General features: G+C 36.8%; 1 pseudogene; it reads right to left on the reverse strand.

The window, feature by feature from the left end:
- Positions 1-10,846: 10,846 nt before the first annotated feature.
- LOC142633617 (GDSL esterase/lipase At1g29660-like) lies at positions 10,847-12,370 on the reverse strand (annotated as a pseudogene).
- Positions 12,371-15,151: the final 2,781 nt, after the last annotated feature.

Here is a 15,151-nt window from a genome sequence, read left to right on the forward strand (position 1 = left end):
TGGCAAGTACTTAGCTGTGATATTGCATAGTAGTTGCTTATTTTGTTAACAAAGCTCAGTTTTTTTTCCTTGTTTATGTTGTGATTACAAAAATATGGTTAGTATTTAGCCCTGATAATGCATTAATAATTGCTTCTTCTCTTGAAAGAGGTCAGCTACTTTTTTTTTCTAATAATGTTAGAGAAATGATATGTCCACAACATTTTTACAACATTTTTACAACAAATCCTAAGTGGCAGGATGTTACTGGTTGTTATTGTTGGGGCAAAAAAGTAATCTTAGAGTTAGATTCAAATTTAAACCAATAACAACTAACCACCTATGATTTGTTGTAAAAATATTGTAAAAATGTTGTGAACATAGCACCTCTCATAATGTTATTATTATTGGTAAATTATACGACTTGTTAATATGCTTTTCGTTAGAGGATTTAACATTTAAGTTTTTATGGTATTCACAAACTACCAGAACTTTGTATTTTTCCAGTCAATAAATTTTCAAGTGATTAACAAAAATGGTGAGTACTTAGCGGTAATATTGTGTTAATGGTTTGATAATACAAGTATATTACTTGAGATAGTTATGGATGAAGCACGAGCTAGAAGGTCAAAAAGACATTTGATTTATATATATATATATATATATATATATATATATATATATATATCTATATATAAGAGCTATCCGAACTCAAGCAAAGATGTGTACTAGAAGTGAAGTGGATGCTGGCAATCTATTTGATGTTTCTATTTCGTATGGTCTTGGTACCTTTAGCCTTCAAAGTGAAACCAACAATGGAAATCTATTTGAGGTTCCTATTTCATATGGTTCTGGTGTCTGTACCTTTCAAAGTCATGATAAAAATGGTGCTACTAAGAGATTGAAATTGGGAAAAACTGTGGGATTTACCAACAAACAATTAGTAAAGGCTCCTATTATTGGATGTGATTTTGATTTTGGAAATGTGAAAAATACGCTGGTGCTATCTCAATTGAATGATGAAATTCTCCAAAGAGGTGACAAAGAAGTTATAGATGAAAACTTATTAGATGTTCCTGTGGATGTGATGCTAGAAGAGGTGGAAACTGATTTTATTCCAAATAATGTGAATACTATCCTTGGGAGCACTTCACATGAATCCAATACTATATCAGGTTAGATTTTTCTGTTATACTAATAATAGGCAATGGTTTTTTGGAATCTGTGTCTTTGTACTACTAATAATGCTAAATTCAGCAGGAAATCTTCCTAATGAGCACTTGATCCATGTGATAACGCCTGCCGAAGTTGCTGCCCCTACAGGTAATAAATGGAATAGAACTTAATTTTTTCCTTTTAAATTTCTTTTGCGCACATGCCTTTTATAACTATATGTATGGACATCCAAGTTAAAATATATGCATATGAATGTTTGAAAAAACAATCAAAATCCAATTTGTTTTGAATTTGTAATTGTTCCAAACAGATTCAATAAAGGTTTGAAAATAAGAATGTTGTCATTATTCTGTGTGTGTACGTACCATTACTCCATCAGCAAACCCAACTAGCTAATGAAAAATTAATGAATAGTCCGGGAGTACCATAAATACGTATTCTCTCCTCTCACATGAATTGTGAGTCTCACCATAAATATAATTAGTAGAACCCATAGTTATGTGTGAGAGAGGAGTACGTATTTATAGTACTCCGATTTATGGTACTCTAGGAGTACCCAATAATTACCCCTAGCTAACTAGCTGAAATGAGTAAATAGTTGACTATTTTCTTTCTCTTGACCGCTAGCATTAAAATCAACAATAAGACTCTCTCCATTAACCCCCTCTCTTCTATAAGTTACCAATTACCTCTTCACCTCTTCTTTGTTTTTGTCAGTGACCCTTTTATCTTCTTTTTTCTTACCAAAGATAAATGAGTTCCATACTTCTATTCATGGTTTCACAAACAAAACCAGGTCAGGCCTCTAATTAGACGGCTTTTTTTAAAATATTGAATCTTGTGCCAATACCTCTTTGAATCTGTTTTAGTCTCTCTTTCTGTTTGTTATTTGTTTCAATCACATACTTAAAGTATCTAAGAATCTAGCTACCTAAGAGCTATCAATATCTAAAGCTGTCATCAAGTTCAAACCATCTGGTGCCTAGTGTTCTGCAAGATTTGTGCATAATATTTGTCCATTCCTCTTCTATGCATTGAAATCCTTTTAGAACCACCAAAGGGGCACTCTCAAGTTGGTTCAAATAGCTACCAACCAGATATTTGACATTCTAACTAAAGCTTGATTTTGTTCTAGACTCTTTACATTTAAAAAAAACCCGTGAAATAAAATATTTATGCTCCTTTTAAAAATTGCTTTCTCTCACTATATGTATGGACATCCAAATTAAAATACATGCATATGAATTTTTGAAAAAACAGTCGAAATATCCAGTTTGCTTTGAATTAGCAATTGTTCAGATTTCTCTATTTAATTGTAGAGCTAAACAAGTTGGTTCCAATAGCTACCAATTAAATATTTGACATTCTAACTAAAAGTTGATTTGTTCTAGATTCTTTAAATTTAAATAAAGCCCGCGAAAGAAATTATTTATGCTCTTTTTTAAAATTTGTTCCTCTCATTAGTTGCTAATTACTTTAGTTGTGCTCACTGTTAGTTTTCTATACCTTTTTCTTTTAACTGGCCTCGTTCTCATGCCACATCTCTTGATTGATAGATTTATATACTCAATGGGATACACAAACTGAAGTTCCTACTTTGAATATCCCCTTGAAGTGTAAGTTCCATTTTATTGATTATTTTCAAATCCTTTGAAATTTATATTTGACATTGTTGTTCATGCTATCTAACTCCCATTCCAATTGCTGCTTCTAACAGGTAAATTTACCAAACCATGGAATTTACAAGCCAACACAAACATGTGAGAGTTGTGGGTCTATTCTATGATATGAAGAGAGGAATGTCAAGTCAAGAAGACCATCACAACCAAATTTTTCGTTGTGCTATTCAGAAGGACTAATTTATTTACCTTTGTTAAAACATGCACCTCTAGTTCTTGAAGAATTGCTGAATTACGGTGGCCCTTCATTTGTGCATTTCCATTACAACCGTCAGCGATATAATGCAATGTTTGCAATAACGTCAATGGGTGGAAAAGTTGACAAAACTGTAGGGGCATGTTTGGTAGATTGTAATAGACACTGTAATGTAATAGATATTCCTATGACATAACTATTCGATTGTTTGGATATGTTTTTATTACAATGAATAGTTATTTCTTATGAATAGCTATTCTTCAAAATGAGGAATAACTATTCCTTATCAAAAGTACTAAATATATATTCTTTCATCTTATGCAATAACTTTTTTTTTAAAAATTTCCTAAAAAGCCATTAGTTGCCACATCTTCAAAAGGAAAGAAAATAAATTTCCCTTGTTGTTAACTATTAGCTCTATTTTGAACACCCTAAAATACACTTATTTTAGGAAATTTGACTTAAAAATGATTTAATTACACCTTCTTATCATATTCTACTAAATTGTAGATGCATATTTAGGATTCTATTCATAAATGGTCACCAAACTAATGAATAGTAATACTTATTACATTCCAACTTAATGTATTCCTTCTAATACTTATTCCTATTCCCATGTAATAATCATTGCGGTATACCAAACGTGCCCTAAATGATGGAAATGGTCCTTATGTCTTCAGGTTAGATGGACAAAATCATCATCTAATTGGCTCTTTGTTACCAGTTGAAGGATGAAAACCAAAGTTTGCTTAACTTTATGTATTTGATATAAAGAATGAAGTACGGCATAAGATAAGGTCGATTTCATCTGATAAAGAAAATGATAGCATTGATCCCAGAATTGTTAACTATTTAATACATATGCTTGATGAAAACAATGCTTTGGTTAAGGTTTTCAAAATGGCCAGGGATTGCTACACTGAATGTAATACCACAGATGTGAGATTGTGTCTCATCAATTGCCATACCAATCGTTCTTCATAGTATAATCTACCTACTACCTCAAAAGAGCTGGTCTTATTGTGGGTGGTTTTGACCCTAATAATTGGTATCGTGATATTATTGTTGAGGATCGTGATAGTGGGCTCCGACATATAAGTGAAATCCATCCAGCTTTTATGGCTATGCAATATCCTCTGCTTTTCCCTTATGGTGAGTGATGAGGGTATTTTTAGACCTATAAAGCTGACGACATAATAAGACTAACGAACACATTTCCATGGGTAGACGGATCCAGAGGAAGCAAAACCTTAGTTAGACGGACCTCAATATGGACAGACCTCAGGCAGACAGAACCAACAAAAAGGATGGACCCCAGGCAAATGGACCCAATAAAGGGAGACGCACGATACTCACGTGGCTAGAAGTGCTCATCAAGAATCTTGATATGGAAAAGCCTTGCACCCTACGCCCAACCATAATTAAGGGTCATCTATAAGGAAAACCATCCCGAAAAATATAAAAATTTGATGGAGAGTTCTCCCCATAAGGAAATGCCTTCCTCCTAATGAAATTAAGGTCAAATCTACGCCATTATATAACCCCCAAAACCCTCTCTCACAAAGGTACGCACAATTTCTATAAAACTCATACTCTCTAGCATTGTTAGAGCTCTCTTCTGACTTAACATTCAGAGGGTCTTTGGCCGATACCTCACCGGTGCCCTTTGATTGGTTCTTCTCTTTTGTTCTTCAGGTGCACCCATTGACACGTGTGTGGATGATTAACTCACTGACGATTTTTTGTGCATCATTAGTTGGCGCCGTCTGTGGAAAAATAAGTGGTCACCTATATCACCGCTCCTAAGACAAAGAGTTGCATGGTCTAGATGATCAATAACTACCATCAACCAAGAGACCGAAAACCCGCCCAATGCCGTGGAGAGTTGCTAAAGCAAAATTTGGGCCAGTGGAATGAATAGTATTTAAACCATCAAAATGATGAATAGGGCAGTAGCAAACGCAACAGCAGCCGTCCCCCGACGGACAATCACCAAGAAAGGGATGACCAAGATGAAAGCATTTGAGTGGACTGACGAATGCCAAAGAGCATTTAAGGAATCGAAGGCATACCTCGCATCTCCACCACTCCTTAATCCATCCAAACCCAATGAAGAGCTTTCCCTCTACTTGACCGTATCCCTCATGGTTGTTAGTTCAGCTCTCATCCAAAAGGAGGATCGTGTGCAATTACCTGTATGCTACACTAGTCGAGCGCTTAGGGGAGTAGAAAAAAGATATCCCCCTATGGAGAAGTTAGCCTCAGCCCAAGCAATAGCTGACTTCGTCACAATTTATGACGAACAAGGCGGAAGGCAAGGGGGCAGCAGCCCCATGGAAGATTTGAACGGACGGATCATCCAACAAACATGCTGGAGAGATTGGGGTAGTCCTACAATCTTTTGAAGATGACATCATAGAGTGCACCATCCGACTCCAGTTCCCGACAGCTAATAATGAAGCTAAGTACGAAGCTATACTAACGGGACTATCAACGAAGACTATGAAACCAAAAGAGAGCGAATGAAGTACCTTAGCCTTGTCAAGAGACGGAAAGATCAAAATTTTGCAGTAGAATTTGTACAAGTCCCAAGGGAAGAAAAGAACATGTTAATTGATTGGCCAAGGCTGCATCTACCGAACACATGACTATTGATCGTCACTAAGGAACTGGAAATACAAGTGATCCCAGTAAGTATTGGTTGGACGATTCCAATCACCTTCTACCTTAAGAATGAAACGCTTCTAGAGGACTATAACGCGTCCCGAAGGTTGAAAGTTTAGGCATCACGCGTCCCGGGGCAGTGTACCAATGGCCTACCACGCAGAAGGATGTCGACGGGCACCTAATCCTCATCCTAATGGGATGGATCGACAACCAAGGGTACCGACGATCAAGGATTCCAACGGCACCTGATTCTCATCCAAAACTACGTCCTACCTACGGGATGGACTAACAATCAAGGATGCCTATGGGCACTTGATCCTCATCCAAAATTTAAGTCCTACCTACTGGTAGAAGGACGAACCAAGCTACTCACGAGTGCCATGGACAAAATTCTAAGTCTTCCTACCTACGGATGGACGGACGAACCAAGCCACCTATAAGTGCCTTGGTACAAAATTTAAGTCCTACCTACAGGTGGAAGGACGAACCAAGCCATTCACAAGTGCCTTGGACAAAATCCTAAGTCTTCCTGCCTACGGGTGGACGGACGAACCAAGTCCCTCACGACTGCCTTAGACAAAATTTTAAGTCTTCCTACCTACGAATGGACGGACGAACCAAGTCACCAACAAGTGCTTTGGTCAAAATTCTAAGTCTTCCTACCTACGGCTAGGCAGATGAAACAAGTCACCCACAAGTGCCTCGGTACAAAAATTTAATTCCTACCTACTTGTGGAAGGATGAACCAAGCCACTCACGAGTGCCTAGGACAAAATTCTAAGTCTTCTTGCCTACGGGTGGACAGACGAACGAAGTCACTCATGAGTGCCTTAGACAAAATTTTAAGTCTTCCTACCTACGAGTGGATGGGCGAACCAAGTCACCCACAAGTGCCTTGGTTAAAATTCTAAGTCTTCCTTCTTACTGGTAGAAGGACAAATCAAGCCACTCACGAGTGCCTTAGACAAAATTCCAAGTCTTTCTACCTACAGGTGGACGCACAAGCCAAGTCACCCACAAGTGTCTTGGTCAAAATTCTAAGTCTTTCTACCTACAAGTGGACGGACGAACCAAGTCACCCACAAGTGCCTTGGTACAAAATTTAAGTCCTACCTACAGGTGGAAGAACAAACCAAGCCACTCACAAGTGCCTTGAACAAAATCCTATGTCTTCCTGCCTACGGGTGGATGGATAAACCAAGTCATTCATGAGTGCCTTAGACAAAATTTTAAGTCTTCCTACCGACAAGTGGACGGACAAACCAAGTCACCCACAAGTGCCTTGGTTAAAATTCTAAGTCTTCCTACCTATGGGTAGGCAGACAAACCAAGTCACCCACAAGTGCCTTGGTACAAAAATTTAAGTCCTACCTACTGGTGGAAGGACGAATTGAGCCACTCACTAGTGCCTTGGACAAAATTCTAAGTTTTCTTGCCTACGAGTGGACAGACGAATGAAGCCACTCACAAGTACCTTGGTAAAAAACCCATGTCTTCCTCTTGGTGGAGGATGGATGAACCAAGCCCTTCATAAGTGCCTTGGCAAAGAATTTAAGTCCTCTTACCTACGGATGGACGGACGAACCAATTCACTAACAAGTACCTTGGTAAAAGATTCAAATCTTCCTACATGGCGATGAATGATCCACATGAAGAACAATCCAAGTGACTTTCCAAAGATGATTTACTCAAATAGAAATCATCCAAGTCACCAAAGTGACAAACGACCCTTCAAAAATTTACTAAATCCATAGAATGGAGGGATACAAACTAGTATCCAAAATTTACTAAGTCCATACTAGCATCCAAAATTTACTAAGTCCATAAAATGGACGGATACAAACTAGTATCCAAAATTTACTACGCCCATAGAAGGGACGGATACAAACTAGTATAAAAAATTTATAAAATCCACAAAGTTGATAGATGCCACAAGATGGACGAATATATGAACTAAGTCCACAATGACTGCAATCACATAGCCTTTACGTTTTAAGCATTGTACCATTAGAAGCTTATCGAATGGGGATGACCTTGCCATGACACAGACCTTCTCAACTTTCTCCATTCTTTCTTCGTCCGTGTAGTTTCGAAACTCCACGCCGTCTACCACTTCACCATTTAATTGATGACTCTGCTTTAGTATACCGCATTTTGTAGCTATGCTGTGGACAGATGAAAAAGCAATTCTATCTAGGGCTATTTTGGAATTGGGTATGGACGTGGAAAAGTTAAAGCAAGATTATATTGTTCTCCATGTTGAAACCTTCAACTCTACGAAGAAAAGAAGTGGGGTTGCAATAAAGAATAATGTTGATAACACCATCCATGTGCACTGGAAAGGTGCTGCGGAGTTAATCCTAGCAATGTGTTTAAGTTTCTATGAAAGTAGTGGGAATACAAAGTCCCTAGATGAAGCTAGAAATAAGGTTGAGAAAATAATCTAGGGTGACTTTGCTAAGTCCACGAGGTAAATGGATGAATGATAAAGAATGAGGTACATCTAATTATTAACAAGTCCTCGTGGTGGACGGATGAAAGATTTATATTGAAGTACGTCTAATTAGTAACGAATCCACTAAGTGGACGGACACACTTGAAAAAGGTGTGAGGCATACTTGAATGTATCCCTACTTGAATGAAGTACATATAATGAAAAATTGGTATACACGCTTTCCAACAATTTTACAAGCTTGTGAAAGCATTATCCAGATGCTTAGGGTGCAATATGCCCATTACGTAGGCTGTTATAATGAAGCAGCTTTTCATTATCTTGAAGGAGCAAAGGTAAACTCTTAAACATGCAAGTTCGATGCCTTCAATAAAACTTAAGGTGTGATTGTATGTGTGGATGTTTATCTGGTTCAGCAAGAGTCTGCAAGAAGGACGGGTGAGGGACACTTGAATGTGACTGATAAATACTGGGTCCACAAGGTGGACAAATACACATGAAAAAGGTATCCACATTATCTATGAGGTGGACAGATACATGAAAAATTATCTAAAAGTGATGGGTTAACGGTTCCCAAAAAAAGAAAAAAGAAAAGAGGACGAATTAAAGCATTTATGAATTTTTCATGACACAAAAGAAAGAGGTCAAACACAAATATATAAGAGACAACGGCTACAAGAATTTGTCACCCCATGAGTCCGTTCAGAGGGAAATCGATGGACCCATTTGTTGAGGGGGCAGTTGATGAGGGTATTTTTAGACCTACAAAGCTGACAACATTACAAGACTAACAAACACATTTCCGTGGGTAGACGGATCCAGAAGAAGCAAAACCTTAGTTAGACGGATCTAAATATGGACGGACCTTAAGCAGACGGACCCAACAAAGAGGATGGACCCCAGGTGAATGGACCCAATAAAGGGAGACGCACGATACTCACGTGGCTCTCACATGGCTGGAAGTGCTCATCAAGAATCCTAATATGGAAAAGCCTTGCACCCTACACCCAATCATAATTAAGGGTCATCTATAAGGAAAACCATCCCGAACATCCCGAAAAATCTGAAAATTTGGTGGAGAGTTCTCCCTATAAGGAAATGCCTTCCTCCTCATGAAATTAAGGTCAAATCTACGCCACTATATAACCCCTGAAACCCTCTCTCACAAAGGTACGCACAATTTCTATAAAGCTCATACTCTCTAGTATTGTTGGAGCTCTCTTCTTACTTAACCTTCGGAGGGTCTTTAGCCGATACCCTACCGGTGCCCTTTGATTGGTTCTTCTCTTTTGTTCTTCAAGTGCACCTATTGACACGTGTGTGGACGATCAACTCACTGTCGATTTTTGTGCATCATCAGTGAGGATGGCTTCTCTTTTGGTATATTGAAAAGATTAAGAGGCTCAACCCATGAAAGTGAAAATTCAACAGTCACGATGAGAGAATATTATGCTTTTCGTATTCAACAACAACTTAGTGAAGGCAACACATTAATTTCTGGTGGTAGACTTTTCCAGCAATACGTTGTTGACGCTTACTATTGTATTGAAGGAATTCGTTTGAGGTGGATACAAAAAAAAAAAAAGATTGATTGAATAAGGTCTTGCATGTGGAGATTTTATTGCAACGTATATTCATGGAGCCATGCAACTTTGTGAATCAAATCTTAAAGGCATAGGTAACCTTTTGGAAGTTTTAAATAATGATCATGTGAAGCATAGGCTTCTAAAATGCCGAAAAATACTTCAAATATTTGCTGTGGGAACCGCCCTGTATTCTTCTAAAATGCTGAAAAATACTTTGACTACTTGCTCTGGGAACTGCCCTGCATCAAAGTCCAAACTTTCAAGCATGCCAAAAAATCAGAATGAGACATTTGAAACGAAATGAACCTTATCCTTATGGTTATGAATAATTTGTTGTTACGTGCAAAAGATGCTCAATCGACCTCGAAATGTTTAAGTTCGTGAATAGGCTTCTCTCTCTCTCTCTCTCTCTCTCTCTCTCTCTCTCTCTCTCATTATAGCATCACTTAAATAATAAAATGCAATTTTCTGTTTTTTTATTCATTGTTTGTTAAACTCGGTAAAACTTTTACAATAATGATTTCCTTAATGGTTTGCCAAAATGAATGATTATGAATTGTGGGACATTTGAAGCGTGATGAACCTTATCCTTATGGTTATGAAGAATTTGTGGTTACATGCAAAAGATGCTCAATCGACCTTGAAATGTTTAAGTTGGCTAATAGGTTTTTTTAATTCTCTTTTTTTTTTTCATTGTAGCACGACTTAAATAATAAAATGCAATATTTTGTTTTTGGATTCATTGTTTTATCTAATGCTATTCTCTGTGTGATAAAACGAAAACAAAAAACCAATAGCATCACTTAAATAAAAAAATGCAACTTATTTTTCATTGTTTTATCGAATTCTATCCTCCACGTGATAAACCCGAAAAAAAAAATTGACCAATAGCATCACTACAATTAACCGTTTCTATGCAATAGGACGGGTTACATACTAGTTCCAAATAATAGACACCAGAAAACATGTCACCACGTGGAAATAGAGATGCTAGCTCCAGAAGGAAAAACGAGTGAATTTCTTGAAAAAATACAATAAAAACCAGGGACTGTGCATGGCTCTAACAACACTGTTTGAGATACCACATTAAATCCACAGCCCACAGCCATGATTAAAGCTGAGCTAGGTGACTAATATCAATTGGATAAGTATCGTTTGGGAGAAAGGCTTTGTATGATCTACTTGCAGTGACTCGGTTAGCAGCTTCAGTAGTATGGAAAGAGTCCCAGAATATGTATTCATTCCTATTCTTGCATGGAGTTTGTGAAGGACCACACTGCCCATTTTTCCCTATTGGACAACACCCAACATTCGTAACCTTGAAACCTGAAATGCATAAAGGAAATAATACACAGTTACTATATATACTTGATCAAAAAATTATATTATATAGTTACAAAAACCGTAGTAATGAGACATAAGAAACAATACAAAGAACAAAATTAGGTTTGAGGAATTGTACCAAGAGCTGATGTATTCCCTGTCCCCATCCGAAAAGAGTTCAGATATATAAATTTTGCATCAGTTAGATTTCTATTCAGAGTATCAACAAGTGATATAAGCTGTTTGTTAAAGAGAGTGACCGCAGCATTCATTTCATCTACACACACACTGAGCCCTTTGTGCCATATAAAGAAATTGCATCTGGAGTGCACCCTATTACTCCCAGTCCAAATATTGCAACCTTTCTTGCTCCGTAAATGTACAAAGTCTGAAACAAAAAGAGGGGAATTGGTGAGAAATGGATCAGGGATGGTCACAAATAAAGAAATATATTGCACCCAAACCACTAATTGACCTTCATTTGATGAGAATATTGTCTAATAAGAACACTGGCGTATTGCTCTGGAGTATAATGGTGGCTTGTGCTGTATTTCTTAGGCAAGAAGTAGTTGTTAACGTAATCATTATTCCCCATTCCAACTGAATATAAGCACTTGTTTAGGTACTTGGTGGCTGAGTACTTATTTCTTAGTAATTTCTGGATGCGTGAGACTGTAATTTGGTGATTCTTCAATTGCCCATCCAAGCTGATGCAAGTACCCTGCATGTAGAAGATTTAGTATCGCTTGTGATGCATCTATACAAAATCTAACAATTATAAAATGTATGCAACCAGATGCCAAATCAAGATTATATAAGAAGTTAATTGATCATATAATTTACCAAGTGTTGGCCAGTTTCATTACAAATTCCTGCTGCGCCAGATGCATAATTCACACCTTGAAGTATGTCGGAGCAGTTAGCAGTTGCGAAGGGTGGAATTTGCTTGTCGAACCCCAAAAGCTCAGCTGTAGAGAGAAAATCTACGCTTAGCAGCATTGTACTTATTTCTAACAGAAAACATAACAAAACAAAATGACATTAAGCCATATTCAGAGAGAGAGAGAGAGGCAAAACCTATTATATCAACCGTGTTTCAGCCGTTGGTAAACCTTCCTGTTGGCCCATCAGGGAAGTCAATACCATATGGCTGGTAATTTGCTTTAGCCTCTGTCTGAAGCAAGTTATTATTGCCATTATCTGCTAATGAGTCTCCAAAAATGAAATAACAAGGTACTTGCGGCTCTCCATGAACGTGAAGTTGCATATTTATGACCATAAGGAGAGCAAATAATAGTTCAAATATTTTCATCTCACTCGCCATTGTGAAAGAAAATGAGAACAGCAAAGATGCAAATGAAGTATTTACGTAGGAAAAAGAACTCAGAATCTGAGGTGATAATAAGCAAAAAGAAAAGTATAAAAAAATGAAAGCAAGAAGGAATAATGCAGATTGGTTGGAAGTAAAGAATTACACACACACACACACACATATATATATATATATATATATGCAAAGAAATGAAGATACAAATCCAAACTGCATCTAGGGAGGCTGACAATTGCGCTGTAGAAAATTAATCATTTAGCGCTAGCAACAGATATGATTAGGAGACATAAGAGGCTGATAATGTGTTATGTTTTATTCAACACAGTTACAGTCTTATAAGTTATAACAGGCTTAACAGCACTAGCACTGGTTTAGAAAAACTGTTGTTTCAACAAAAATTTAACCAAAACCCCATATTTTTTTACCTGAATTGGACTAGCTCTATAGTAATAAAAACTAAAAGAAGCTCGTAGCAAGCTAAATTTGGTTTGTACTATAGCTTAGCAACAATAGCGAAAAATGTTCACCTGTACCAAATAATTGGTTTTATATTCCATTTAAGAAGTTCCAAAATTTCCATGTTTCTAAAATTAAAAGTCACTAGTTGCAGACTCACGCATGAATGGGAATATATTATTAATGTTTATTTTGTGGTTAAGCTTATTTGAAAGTAAAAATTTTATAATAATAATTCGTTAAGGGTTATTTTTTGTGAATCACCTCAAGAAAATTCTTACCATATAAATTAAGAAACTCCAATTACTAATAAGAAAAACCAAAGATATATAACATAACTTATCAAATTTTTCAAACAAAATTTTGTCAAGAAATCATTTAAATTAACCATCAAATATATAATATACCATAGAAACTTTATAATTAAATACAGTGTAGAGTAAATATGACTAAAAAAAAAAAAATTTCAAATTAACATAATAAGAATAGTTAAAAAAAAAAGTATAAAAATGAAAACAAGACAAACCTTTATGTAGAATTTTATGTGGTTGAATATTACACTTATACTTGTGGACCCCATGTTATGGTTTTTTTTTTTTTAAGAGATAATTATAATATGCTGATAACTCCACAACTCGAATATTTTCGCCTTATACCCCTAAGCACTTTGTGCATGAGGAGGTGTCAGTTCAGCTATAAGACACTTAGAAAATATTTTCAAGTGTTTGGTTGCACTCTGAAAATGCTATTTTTCCATTAGTTTCTCACATTTTCTCAGCTATTTTCTCAGTTTCCAAACAATTTTCATAATGGAAAATTTCAATATATAAACTTAAAAGAAACAAAAATCAAAACAATACAAAACATTCGTTCAACTCAAAAATTCGGTCAAACAGAGAGAGGGAGGAAGAGAGAGTGATCGACAATTGAGGAAAAGGGAGAGGTAGATCGAGAAAGAGAGAGATTGGGCATGGGTGGGTCATGGGTGCGATCTCACCGGTGTAGGGGTGCGATCTCGCCGGTGCTACAAGCGGTGCGATCTCGCAAGTGCTGGGGTGTGATCTCAGCAGTGCTTCAGGCGGCGTAATCTTATCGGTGCTAGGGTGTGACGAGACTGGTGCGATCTAAGGTTGGGGGCGGTGGTGCAATCTGGGAGCGTGTGTGCTTCTAGGTCACTCGCTCTACTCTCTCTACTTGCGATCTGGGCTGCCCTCTCTCTCTCTCTCTCTCTCTTTCTCTCTCTCTCTCTCTCTCTCTCTCTCTCTCTCTCTCTCTCTCTCTCTCTCTCTCTCTCTCTCTCTCTCTCTCTCTCTGTGTGTAAAATGAGATTTGAAGGTAAAATAAGAACGGAAATGGTTTTACGAGTTAAGAGGCTTATTTTACAATTAACGGGGAAAATAATTTCCGTTTGACCCAATTTTCTGTTGGTACCAAACACACAGGCTAGTGTAAAATAATTTCCTAAAATATTTTTCAGGTGAAACAAACGCAGCCTAAAGAGATTATGCGGGAAGTTGAAAATAGTGGACATAGATTCATAGGTATTATGAAAGTTGAAGTGGAATTTGTGAAAGCGTCAAAATACTAACATAAAAAAGAATGGAAATAAAATAATGACATGTCGCTAATGTGGCTTAACAAAAGTGAGGCAACAATAAATGCTACGTTTTAATTTTAAATATATATATATATATATATATATATAATTTACTGAGTCTCCTATTATATCCCTACTAAACATAAGCACTTTAAACGATAAATTTTTTTGAGAACTTTGTTTAAGGGTATTTTTGGAAAGAGATTAAATTTGGTTCACGTTTTTTTAGACCCCTTAAAACTAGATTACTTTAACCTAATGAATTAGCCAAGTGATTACTTGGGTTAATTATGAGATTTAGATTAAACAGTAGAAGATCATATCTTGCACAAGCGGAAAAGTATTCACCTTGAAAAACCAATGAAATGAACCGTTTCAAGATAAAAACATGGGGAGGATTTGACCTAATTATTCCAAGGTAAATAAATCCACTAATAAGGAATTGAAGTTTTTACAAAAGATTTAACCCTAAATCTATTACTATCTCCAGTTTTAACTTACTGACACGATCACATGCAAGCTCCGAATCCACGGACTCTTCTCTCTTGGATTTGCTAAAACACAAGCTCTCACACTTATGACTTTGAGATCCCACTCATAGGTTTAGCAACACAAACTCTCCATTTTGTGACTAGACATGGCAAAATATGCGGGTCGAGTCGGGTTCAGGTCAAGTCAATCGGGTTGCAAGTCAAATGGGTTGCGGGTTA

Source organism: Castanea sativa, chromosome 5 (genome assembly GCF_040712315.1).
Source record: "Castanea sativa cultivar Marrone di Chiusa Pesio chromosome 5, ASM4071231v1".
Classification (NCBI taxonomy): Eukaryota; Viridiplantae; Streptophyta; class Magnoliopsida; order Fagales; family Fagaceae; genus Castanea; species Castanea sativa.